General features: G+C 33.4%; 1 pseudogene; it reads left to right on the top strand.

The window, feature by feature from the left end:
- The first annotated feature begins 7,765 nt into the window (after positions 1-7,765).
- LOC109680110 (ATP synthase peripheral stalk subunit OSCP, mitochondrial-like) lies at positions 7,766-11,001 on the top strand (annotated as a pseudogene).
- Positions 11,002-13,334: the final 2,333 nt, after the last annotated feature.

Raw genomic sequence — 13,334 nt, 5'->3', positions numbered from 1 at the left:
GAAAACTATGGTAATGAAAATCTCAAAAGCTCATTATTATTCACTGAAATTTGGATTAAGTATTCTGGCTGTGTTAAATGTTACTTTCCTCCAAGTGAGTAATAAAGTTTTATCCCATTAATGCTTCTTTTTTTGCCATTTTCCTGTTATATGTAGACACATTTTTCCACATTTTAATTTGTGGGAATCTCAATATTTTGTAATAAGTGCTTTTATCAGTCCCCCCAAAATTATCATTAACTGTTCTTTCTAGCAAGAGAAATTTTACTTTGCTGCTAAATGTAAGAACTAGTATTTGTGGTATATCTACTCCTTGAATTTTTTTCCACCAAAACCCAGTATTTATCACAACCATAATACATTTTCATAATTTATACCTTTGTTTTCTTCAAATTTGTTATAAAATTTCATATTTGGGTTGCATAAAAGAGAGCATTAATTGATTTGTTCTTTTATTTCTGCTGATCCCATTTGTTTTAAATTTAGGTGAGCAGAGAAAACTACTTAAGGTTCTTTTTCTGTCTGAACATATTTTATTCAATGAAAAAATGGGCAAGGTAATTGGTGGTGTGAGACCTATGGAATCACATGCTGTTTCAGTAATTTTAACTCATCCAAATTACTTCAAAATGCTTTCTTTATTTTTAATTGATAAAATGAAACACTTGTAATTTCCAAGTATATTTATAGCAGGGTGTACTATATGTAGTTTTGTGATCTTTCTCTTCTTTAGCTTTTCCTTCAAAGGACCTGTTCTTTAACATCTTTGCATTCTCTTGCTTCCTCCTTCTTGTCATCCTCATTATTTGAGGGTGATTATTGTTATTAGCACTAACATTATTGTAATTATGAACCCCTCAAAAGAGTCAAAGACCTCACTTATTCACTTTGCATTTAATAAGTATCAGAACCACAGTGCTATATTTCATTCTAAGTTTTAAATAAGAAAAGACACAGTATATAAAATTTCCAGGGTTTAAGAAGATTACCGAAATATGTTCCTTCACTCCTGTATTTTGAGGCATGGAGATGAGCTTTTATTAATAGCATAGTTTCCTAAATGAATATTTACCCTCTCCAGTGTTGGGAATATTTTTATAATTGGATACAGTGATGTTTCTCACAGATGTATAGCCCATGAAGATTGGTTGACTACATCCTTGTTCAAGTCTTGTGGGTTGTCTTTCCTTGTTGATCTTTTCCAAGTTCCAATTCTTATTTTTCTCCATTTACAAAATCATATTGACAATTTAGTTAAATAGAAATGTCCCTTGCCACCAAACTGCTATTATTTAAAAGTCATAAAAAGTATTCACGTCTTTATTAAAAAACATTTTCTATTTTTACTGCTTTATTTTATAATTGTATAAATTGTAGAACCAAATCCCAAGTAGCCTTAGGATGTAGAATTTGTATATTTCCAACACATCTAATACCTTTATGGACTTTGTAATTGCTGTTCAGTTGTTATTTATTATGTAATTCTACTTATGCTAACATAAGCATAGATATGATAGAGAAAAGTTACCTATATGCATTTAAAGCATCCTTTATGAAATACTTAAGTAGAGATGTTTCTAATTCAATTGATTTATAGTCCCTACACACTTTTGAGTATCAACTATAAATGTTGTAAATGTGTTTTCTAGACATCACAAATTTGTGTGACTCTGACTTCTGTATTTCTCAGATATTCTATGAATTTATTATTTATCTATTTGTCATTTGCATACTTTTCTGTGTAATTAAGAATGGATCAAATAAAACAAAATCACTCTCAAACAAACTTAGATGAAAAAGTTTCCATCGAAAAGTTCCTAATACACATGCATAAATAGAAAGGCAGATATATATACATATACATATACATATACATACATATTATAACACATGCATATATATATATATATATATATATATATATATATATATATAATTATATTGCCAAATGGTCACTTGACATATACTGTGAGAAGAACTGCCTCCACAAAATATAATCATGCATGTGAAATTAAACAAAATTTGATATGTGGTGTTTTTCAATTAAAATGACAGTGTTAATTTTTCAATACAATGATACAAGCATTATTATTAGAGACAGGTAGAGATGTATGTAGTGATGTTGTAACATAGAAAACAGAGTGGCAGATACCATAGGCTACATAAAATCATGTGAACACTCACTATTAGCAGTAAAGGGCTCACCCTTAATATTTTGCCAAAGATGTGTTCTTTCTTCCATTGCTGTTTCTCAAATATTGATAGAAATACCTATGTACTTATAAAATGTTCTTTCTTTTGCACTTCATGTCTGTGGAAACAAATTAAGTAAAGCAAGAAGTACTGTAAAAAAATCAGCAGGCAATTCTCTTGAAGACCCAAGCTGCATGTGGAGATAAAACTGAAAAGTCATACAGCTGCCTAATTAAAGCATCTATTCAGAAAGTATAGAGCTATTCTAGAAGCACATACTTATTTTAAAGGATTTAGAGAGGGGATTTTTATTTTTTCTCTAAAGCTTAGAATAACTTCAGAAATTTTCCTTATAGGTTAGTTTGAAGGAAATATTTAAAAGTACCTAAAAGGAAGTCTAGTTAAATTAATATTCTTGGCAAGTTATTTTTCTGTAGTTCTCTCTTATTTGTGTAATTTTTCTTTACTTTGATTTTTTTTTAAATTTATCTATTTTTGTTCATTGTTTCACATGTGCATACATTGTTTGGGTCATTTCTCTACCCTGTCCCACTCTTACACCCTTCCCCTCCCCCCAGTTCCAGGCAGATCCTGTTCTGCCCATATCACTGATTTTGTTGAAGAAAAGACATAAGCATAATAAGGAAGACAAAGCATTTTTACTAGTTGAGTTAAGGATAGCTATACAGAAAGATTCCTACTATTGCTTTCGTGTACACATGTATTACGACCTATGCTGATTCAACTCTAACTGATCTTCACATTGGTTCCTGATCCCCTGCTCATGATAACCTATAGTTTTAATGTTTCTTTATTAGGTCCTCTGGAGTGGGGACATCAAACGCTTTCGTGTTTTGGGTTTTCTACCTATTCCTAGATCTCCCATATGTGCTCTCCCTTTGTCATGTGATCCAAGTCCAACCACATTGCTGCATTTCCCCTAGATCTAAAGTCTTTATATGAGGGAGAACATACAATTTTTGGTCTTCTGAGCCTGGCTGACTTCACTCAGAATGATGTTCTTCAGTTCCATCCATTTACCTGCAAATGATAAGATTCCATTTTTCTTCATGGCTGAGTAGAATTCCATTGTGTATAAGTACCACATTTTCTTGCTCCACTCATCAGTAAAGGGGCAACATGGCTGTTTCCATAACTTGGCCATTGTGAATAGTGCTGCAATAAACACCATCTCTAGCCATAAAGGAAATGCAAATCAAAACCACACTAAGATTCCACCTCACCCTTGTTAGACTAGCCATTATCAAAAACACCACCACCAACAGGTGTTGGCGAGGATGTGGGAAAAAAGGAACCCTAATCCATTGCTGGTGGGAATGCAAGTTGGTGCAACCACTGTGGAAAAAAATTTGGAGACTTCTTAAAAATCTAAACATAGACCTGCCATATGATCCAGCAATCCCACTCTTGGGGATATACCCAAAGGAATGTGACACAGGTTACTCCAGAGGCACCTTCACACCTGTGTTTATTGATTTGATTATTTTATGCTTTGCACAAACTGCAGTTCGTGGGAAGGATTTTACCATTAAATAGAACACGGGCTTGGGAAGGACTGTAATTATAAATGTATGGACTTTTAAAAATGCCTGAAAATGATATCACCAGTTCAATATTATAATGAAAAGACATCGAACATCTATTCCACACATATTAAAACCCAGGTATATTTAATATCAATTATATAACATTAATATCAATGCTGATATGACAAAGCTAGCAATATTATATGATAAATGGGAGAAATAGTATTTTTATTTTTATTTTTGCATGAGATAAAATCTACAGATAAGATTACCAAATTGACATACATTGGAAACACAGTTTATCAAAGTGTAGCTCAGTGGCAGAACACATGCCTAGCATACAAAAGGCTTTTGGTTCAATCCACAATACTACAAAAAGAATAGAAAAGAGAAAAACAAGAAAGAAATTGAAATTAAAATTGAAAGTATAAATTTCATTAGTAAGTATCTAGATGATTTATTTAGAGAAAGCAGAGCTTGAGAATTTTGGCTAAAGCCTACAAATACCAAGGTCAGAGATGAATTGAGCTTTTACCTGTACATTCTGGAGTAAGTTGTGTTTTCTTTCCCTAGGAAAGGATGCAGTGGCATGTCACTCAGAGGCTCTATTCAATGACCTGACATTTTGGAACTATTTCTTGAGTGCTTTATAAAGGTCATCCAATCTGCCAATGACTAATTAAAACCAGATGAGTGTGAGTTATTAAAGTTATGACCTGATAGTCTGTTTCCACTAACTACTCTGCTGAATCCTTATTATTCAGGGGCCCTTGACATCTGTGTTGCCATTTTCTTCTTCAGTTACTACTGATGTAGCTTCAACAGAGTGAAATGAATGTCGATCTGCCTTTAAGCTTTAGAAGTTAATTTGTTTTTAAACTTCAGACTTAAACTCTATGAAGCAGAAGTGTCAGAAATAAACACACATTTATGCATTCTTATGGGATGATTCAGCTCATCAGTGCTATACTTAGATGTATAAATCCACAAAACAACTCAGTTCTCAGTTTGCAACTACAGAGTATCAAATGCAAAATAATCCTAAAACTTAATAATCTAGGGCCTTCAAAACCTCAGCTGCTTTGACATGATATAAGCAAAATAAAATAAAAAATGTCTTTTTTAAAAAATTGGATGTAATTAAACATTAAAGAGTTAACTGAATTTTAATTTATGTACACTCCACTGTTTATGTGATCTCTTTTATATAATTGTTATCTTTCTGACCAGTTCCAATCACTAATAATTTGAATTCCCCAGTTAAATCTGTCTGCCTTGTTACTTGAAAATCTCACTATGACTAATTTTTCTAAAATTTTTATTAAAATAGAAATCTGATATGAAGTTATGGTGACCATTAAGAAGTTTTTTCTCAATTAGATCTTTATTGTAATGAAAATTGGCACCAATACTTGAAAAAAGTTAGAATTTTACAAATTTATTGTCTAATTTTTAACTCAAAAAAATAAACATTGACATCTCAACATATTCTAAAGAATAAATTTGTTTCCGTGAAGTTACTCATTTTGTTCAGTCATTATTGACCTCTTCTAATAAAAGATACTCAATCACTCTCATAGAAAATTATTCTCATTTTACAATAATCACCTTGTTATAAATTAAGAAAAATCTTAGCAGTCCAGAAAATATAATTAATGACAATATATGTTATAAATATTATACAATACTTTTGCAATTGCCCACACCATTTATGTCTATCAAAATGGGGTTATGATTAGTCTGAGTAACACTTTTCCAAGTGTTGTTATTGCACAATATTCATTCATCCACTTTCAAAAACTGTCTTGAAGACCTCTTAAATACCAGGGACTGTTCTAGGTAGAATAGATGTAGCAACTAGAACAGTAAAGTCCCTATGCATCATTGGCTTTATATTATGGAGGAGGGGAGGTAGATAATAACAGGTAAATAGAGTATCATATTGTGCTAATTGTTTTGGAGAAAAACACAATACAGAAAATTAGATAAAAAATAGTCATATGGGATGAGGTTGATATTTTATATAATGTAGTCAAAAAAGGTCTAACTAAAAGATAGAAATAACACTAATTTTTTAGGGAAAATAGAATGGAGATAATTAGCTATGAAAGAGAATTGGCTCAGAGAAGCAAATGAAATGCTAGTAGCAAATGAAATGCTAGTAGCATAAAGGATAGGAGAAATCAAGAGCAGCCAAGGGCTGAAATGGAGCACACAGTGAAGAGCTCTGTTACCTTCCAAGACTGAGTGAGATTCAGTCCTTGCTGGAAAGGGCATGTGTGTGGCTTGTCTCATGGCAAAGAAGTCACTATGGAGCCACACCAGTAGAATTCGCTTGAAATCTATCCTCAGGTCTTGAGCAAAATTTTCAACCAGAGGCATCTAACAAGAGGCACTGCTCTGAAGAATCACCTTAGCAGAGTTCTGGGGAAAGTTACTGTTTGCTGGGTATGGCAGGTGACCTTGCTGGTGTTGTAGAGGTGAGGTGTGCACTGTAGAAGGATATGCTCCTGCATGCTCCAAAACCAAGTTCAGCAGCACAAGGCAGTGGGTAACAGAGCATCCCAGAATGAGGAAGTAAAACTCTTTCCTCTTGCTACATCTCTCCAGTTATCTCTATTAATAAACTGTCCCTTTTCATAGATCACTTAACTAACAATGGTTTGAAGCTTAAAGCAACAACTGACAGACATGTAGAAAGGAATTATGAAAATTTGTTCTGATGAAGTGAAGAACCTGAAGAAAATAAGAGAGTAGTTTATGCACATATCTGTGGAAAGAGCATTCCAGAGAGATGAAACAAGCATAAAATGGTCTAACTCAAAAACATGTATCACATATTGTGACATAACAAGGATGCCAGTTTTTCTAGAATAAGCAAAAGGAGGAAGATGTAGTCAAACATGAGGTCAGTCAAGTAGCAGGAGCAGAAGTAAGACCAAATAAAGACTATGTGTTTAAGTTTCACTGAAAAGAGAAGCAATTCAATAGTTTCAAACAGAGAATTAATTAAGACGATCTGATATCTGTTAAGTAACTGATTACTTTGTTGAAAATAGAAAATGTAAGTGGAAATGATGGTCGTTTGTCAGTATTCTAACCCACATGTACATGCACACACAAACAATGAAACAGAATGAAAAAATATGCACACATTTAGAGAAAGTGCTATTGTATTTTGTAAAAGAAAGTAAGTGTTAAAGATAACTCCATTTTGGTCTTACTAGGTAGACAAATAGAACTGTCAAGTATGAATGGGAAGACTATGTGATGCTTTGAATGGAGTCAGTTTCTTTTTATGCATCATGATTGATAAGTCTTTAAGTAGAGATACCTGGAAGTGATCAACAGTGGTAATTTTGTTTGGTTCAATGAGATTTTTCATGATTGTCCTTTTATTTTAGTAACATTTTAATTACAGGTGACCTTTAATGTGACATTTAGTGAACATGAGTATATAAAAGGATGATTTTTTCAAGTAAATTCCAGAAAGACGAATGTGTCAGTCACAACAGTGTAGAAAAAAACCCACTTTTTTCTTTTTTGTTTTAAAATTTTTCATATTTTAAAATAAAAATTATCATTATATGCATAAATGTTGATGGAAATAAGTGAGTAGAACAAAAACATGATTTGAGGTAGGAGGCATAAATCTAATGAAATTTTGTACACAAAAATGATAACATAAAAATGCAAATGTGTTGAGAAGATTCTCTCCATTGTTCTTTGGTGGCACAAGATGTTTGAGAAGAGAGGATTATAATGGGGGAAATTTGGGGGAAAGTGAATGATGTAATTAAATAGTAAGGTTACAGAGCAGCACCAGATTGCTGCTCCATCTTTAGTTGACACAGCTACACATTTTTCTGTAGATAAATTTATCTTTATCAGTGAAGAAGAGATTAGGGGGACAGTTATCATATCAAAATTGGCTTTTCCTTTTATCAGTAAATAAAATACATAGAAAAAGAGAAATAGGTCAAAAAGATTGCTAAAAAAAGAGGTAGATGAGTAAGAAAGGGAAGATGAAAAGAAAAGTAGTTAAAGGTGAGTGAGTCAGTAAGTCTGCTCTTATTTATTTATTTATTTTGGCATTAAGATGATTTTCTTTTTCTTGAACATTTTTAAGAGAATGATGACAATTACTAAGAATTCATACAGATTTATATAAAAAGAATGAAGGCAAGGGTTAATTTTGAGACCAGAGTTGAGTATTTGAGGTCAAGTAACTTTCGAAAAGTAACATAGAGGAATGTTTTTAGTATGATAAATGACTCTGGCTGAAAGGGAGGACACTAGGATTGCATTATGAAGATGGAGCAGTTGTGAGTAATAATAAGACTTCAGGTACCATCATGGAATTTCTGGATTGATAAATCAGAACAGATAAAATGACCATTTCTGTAGAGTCCACAAAAGCTGAAAAGTTCATTTATTTATAGACTCATTATTGTTGATATTAAAATCATAAAAAATTATGAAAAGAATACATTTTGAAACCAGTGCTCTAAGGTTTTCAAATTATGAAATTGTGGACAGTGGAGTTTGCATGCAATTGTGTCACTGAAACAGTGGCTCCAGCAGGTTATTCTTGAGAATGAAGAAGTTTAAGTATTTACTACATTAAATGTTTCATATGCAAACCAACGGTCTTTGATTTTTATCAAAATTTTTGTATTCGAATAAATCAAGGAAGTGGGAAGTGGATGTGGTTTTGAGAGATAGCTATATAATGTCATAAGCATATGAAAGCACAGATATACATCCAAACAAGAACAATTAGATGCTCTGATTTTCTTTGCTGGTGGTGTTGCATAGATGTATTTTTTCCAATTATTGCAGTTTCTCAATAAAGTTAAATGGCAACTAGTGTTTATGGAAATGAAAGGGAAATGTGGTAGACACAGTGATGGAATTCTGTATCAGAATTTCTGCTTAAAATTGACCCTTCTTACATTTGCTAAATTTCTCTCTTTTAATTTCTGCATTTTTGCCTCTACAAAAATATGGCATTCTACTTAAAATTCTGCCATTTTAAATTAGAATTTTAAGTTGAAATGCATCTATTCTGTCATTGGAAGCATATATATATATATATATATATATATATATATATATATATATATGTGGGGAGTACTATATATATATAGATATACTATGGATATTTTATATATATACATATATATATAGGAAGAAAAGCTAATCCAAGTGTATTAGAAGTTTAGTATTGAAGTCATTTTAGACAGTAAATACTAAATTCTTATTATAGAATTTACATTTTCATGATGCTGAATTTAATTTAATGATTGCTGTTCTTCATGAGTAATTTAAATAACTTTAGTACCAAAGAATGAAAAGTGTGCAAAGCAGTGAGAAGTTATGCCCTCGAATACGTGTTCCTCTTTAATCCAAGACAATGAGATAATCTAGGGTCTCTGGTTTAGAATTTTCCTTGTCACTCACTGAGTGTGTCACCCTGGGCAGTTACTTTCCTCTCTTTGCTTCAGTTTTGTCATCTATAAGCTAGAAATCATTGCTGTTTACCTCATCCAGTTGTTATAAGGAAAAAGTTTGTATAAAATACTTAGATTGCTTATAATAAAGACAATGTCATTGTTATCATTCCATTAATATTAAACTTCACAGCAATCTTTCCAACATATATTCATTCCCATTGTTGTAAGTATTGTGCAGCAGATAAAATTACTTAATCATTAATGATAAGTGTAACTTGAATACCATCACATGCTCTATGAGTGTTTATAAGCACAGTCACAAAGCTGTGAGTGGTATGCAAGATTCAAATGTCAAAGTCTGCCTGACTCAAGTCTCTGCTGCTTTATGACACCACTGTATGCTCCCATCTTCATAATATACTCTTACTTAGATTATGGTTCAGATGTGAAAACTGAAATCTTCACATTATGTTTAGGCAATTTTAAGAATGTGGAAAAATTTAGAAAAAGAAAAAGAGGAATATCCTAAGATATACAAGTTTAAAAATTGTAATGTGTGATATTTAAGCTGGGAACTGATGATGCATATATATTAACAAGCTTTAAATATGACCTGGTTGCTGAAATTCGTCAGGAAATATACCAGAGTAATTCTCATTTATAAAATATGAGGTGGAGAGAAGGTCTTAAAAAGGAAAAGAGTGGAAAAGTGAGCCATTGAAAGCTCAATGCTTTTAAAACAATGTTTAGGAATACATGAGTAAAATGAATTTGTGAACTTGTATTTCAAGAGAGAGCCTATAATCAGATCTAAAAATATCATTTAGAATGTTCAAAGATCTCAATGTGCATCTATATTCAAGATGTATCTTCATGTTTTAAGAATATAATTTTTTTTAATTTATATTTTAAAAGTTATATAAAATATAAATATTGAGCATGAGGACAGGTGTGGTGGCTCATGTCTATATTACCAGCTACTCAAGGCAAAGATTGGGAGCATCATGGTTCAAGGCCAGCCTAGGCAACACATTAATAACTTTTCACCTCTATCAATAAGTTTGGTTTGGTAGTTCACGTCTGTAATCCAAGCTACTCGGGCATCATAAATAGGATGAATGTGGTCCAGGCTGGCCTGGCAAAACTGAGAGATCTTATTTAAAAAGTATGACTTACAGTGTCCAGGGAGAAGATATCCCTGCTGTTGTGGCTGGTGCAATGCTTCAGTACCTCAGTGGTCAGGCCTTTTCCAAGCTTGTGATGTCCCGTGTTCAGGTAAATGGCATTGAAGCTCACTATACCACTGCTCTTTATTCTGCTGTGTCTGAAAAGAATAAACTGGCACAGGTAGAATAGGAGCTATTGAGAACAGCACAACTCCTGAAGGACCTCAAATTATCTACCTCTATTCAGAAAGCCAGTATTAAGTGTCCCATTAAAGAGAAAAGCTTAATGATATCACAGCAAATGAGAGGCTTTCCCTGGTTACATTCAACCTTATGATTTTACTTGCTGAAAAGGTTCTCTTGGCTAATGCCCAGGGAGTCATCTCTGCCTTTTCTACCATCCTGAGTGTCCAAGTGGAGAAATTCCTTGCACAGTGATCACCATCTCCTTTAGATACACTATTCTATCTGAATTAAAGGCAGTTCTGCAGAACTTCCTGACTCAAGACCAAGTATTGAAATTGGAGGTTAAGATTGATCTATGGTAGGATGTTTATCTGTATTGGGGAGAAATATGTTGATATGTCTGCACAAACCAAGATTCAGAAGCTGAGCAGGTCTAGGTGGGCAGTTGTGTGAATGCTTTGTAAGGATTTGTAAAAATCCTTACACTCAGGGCAACAATAAAATGCTTCCTAAACAACTGAAAAAAACATAACTAAAGCAAAAAAAGCTGAGAATGTGACTCATGTGGTAGAGTGCCTATCTAGTAAGCATAAGGCTCTGAGTTCAAACATCAATACCACAAAAATTGAACATATTTTTAGAATACCATGCAGTGGATTATTTACTATTTATTGTGAGCACTGGGGTTTGAATTCAGTGTCACATGCTTGCTAGGCTGGCATTCTACCATTTGAACCCTTTTTGTGTTGGATATTTTTGAGACAGGGTATTGTGAACTGTTTGCCCAGGTTGGCCTCAAATCATGATCCTCTTGATCTCTGCCTCTTGAGTAGCTAGGATTACACTGGCACCCATCCCTGTGTGATGTTTTGATACACATATACATGATAGACTGTTTAAATCAGGTTAAACATGCCTATGTCTTTAAGAATTTGTTTCTGTGAAAATACTTAAAATTCTTTAAAGATAACTTAAAAAACAAAACAGAAATTTATTAATAAATTAAATATGTAAACATGAAAGCATTCTTCTGGAAAATGGTCACTAAGTCTACACAACAGAGTTAATGTGTTGTTAAATTTAACCTACTAATGAATGATAAGAAAGCTTACAATTAGAAGTGCTTTAGAATCAGAAATATTAGTCAGTACTTGAACATAAGATGGAAGGTACGTAGTTACCTTTTTAATAAGTTCTAATAATAAGAACTCAGTAAGTTCTTACTGGGACAAATTGTGCAATAATCATGAAGAGAAGGGCAGTGTTGATAAAATCAAGAGCATTTTTGATACATTACTTAAAAGTAAGAAGATCAAAGCAGTACTTGAGGAACTTTCCATCTATCACTGACTTTTGAAAGGTGTAGAATTTTTTGGCCCATATTCTAGTTCACCAAGTCGTGATTCTTTAAACTACAATAAAGACATGTATTTTGAGATATTTAAATCATTTATGTAAGGCGATACATGGTCATTACATGGACTACTCTTATTTGTGATTTAGCACGAGAAGCAACTGTACCTCTCTCACTAAAAATTCATTCTTTCAACAGCATGCTAACCTCAAACCTGGTTCCTTGTATTGAACTGAGAAAGGCAGGCACAAAAAGGACTTTCTGACCATGCTAAACCCAGAGGAAAGTAGAACCCATGCCTGGGAGATGGGGGATGCAGAGGAGCCATAGTTAACAGTGTTCATGAGCCTGAGTTCTTGCCCAGTAGCATCCCTTTGTCCCTACCACATTTTTGTACAACTTTCTCCTCTTCCTCAAGCCTAACATAAAGACAATTATGCTTATCACTTTCCAGGTCTTTGTTTTCCTATGGATTCTCCTGTGTCATGGAAAACTTCCACAATACTAACGTACAGGCTTGTCTCTTGCTAATCTTTTTGTCACACATTTCCAACCAAGAACCTAAAAAGGTAGAAGGAAAATAATTTTTTTTCCCTACAGTTTCTGACAACAAATATGAAGTACCATCATCTGGGACACCTTGTCTGTTTGGAGGTGGAAGTTCATGTCTGAGATCTATAAGGCAATCAAGATAAAGATTCTTACCAAGGTCAACATGCTGGTTTCAGTCACCAGCATCCAACTGAATGGAGGTGGGAAAAGCCTCCTTATCTTTTTTTTTATTTCCTCATTTGTATGGGAGTAAAAGAGTTGAAAGAATTGTTTGAATGATGACATGAAATTGGTTTTGGATACAAAATGCTTAATCCCTTCCCTCCCAGGGTCACCTCTGTTTTCATATTTGTCCTGAGAACGGATCTTTAAGCTAGTTTACTTTCTACCTGCCAGAGGAATGGGTGCTCAGGGCTACACCTGCAAGAGAATCTACAGATGGCCAGGCACCCCCTTTTCAGCCTATGCTTTTCCTGTTTTCGCCTACTCTCAGGTGTTCTGTCTGAGTCCCTTTGGTCTTTTGGAAGTTCAGGATCACAAGGGTTACTTCTATTACCACACTTTGTAGATGTCACTGCCTTTGTATTAAAGGCATTAAGAGGCTATTGACATTAAGTCAATATTATTATTAAGCCCAGTATTAGTATGGGCATTCATTTGAAGAGTTGGCTTTTTTAAATTAAATACAGATGGGCTGGGGGCAAGGATGAAGTTGTGGAGTGCCTGCTTAGCAAGTGCAAGACCCTGAGTTCTAACCCTAGCACCACAATAAATAAAGTAAGCAAATAAACAAATAAATACAGATGCTCCTCATTTATGGAAGATTTACATCTTTATAAACTCTCTACATTGAAAGTATCATCCAGTTGAAATGAATTCA

This window comes from Castor canadensis, chromosome 11 (genome assembly GCF_047511655.1).
Source record: "Castor canadensis chromosome 11, mCasCan1.hap1v2, whole genome shotgun sequence".
In the NCBI taxonomy this organism is placed as follows: Eukaryota; Metazoa; Chordata; class Mammalia; order Rodentia; family Castoridae; genus Castor; species Castor canadensis.
This window is presented reverse-complemented; position numbering and strand designations above follow the sequence as displayed.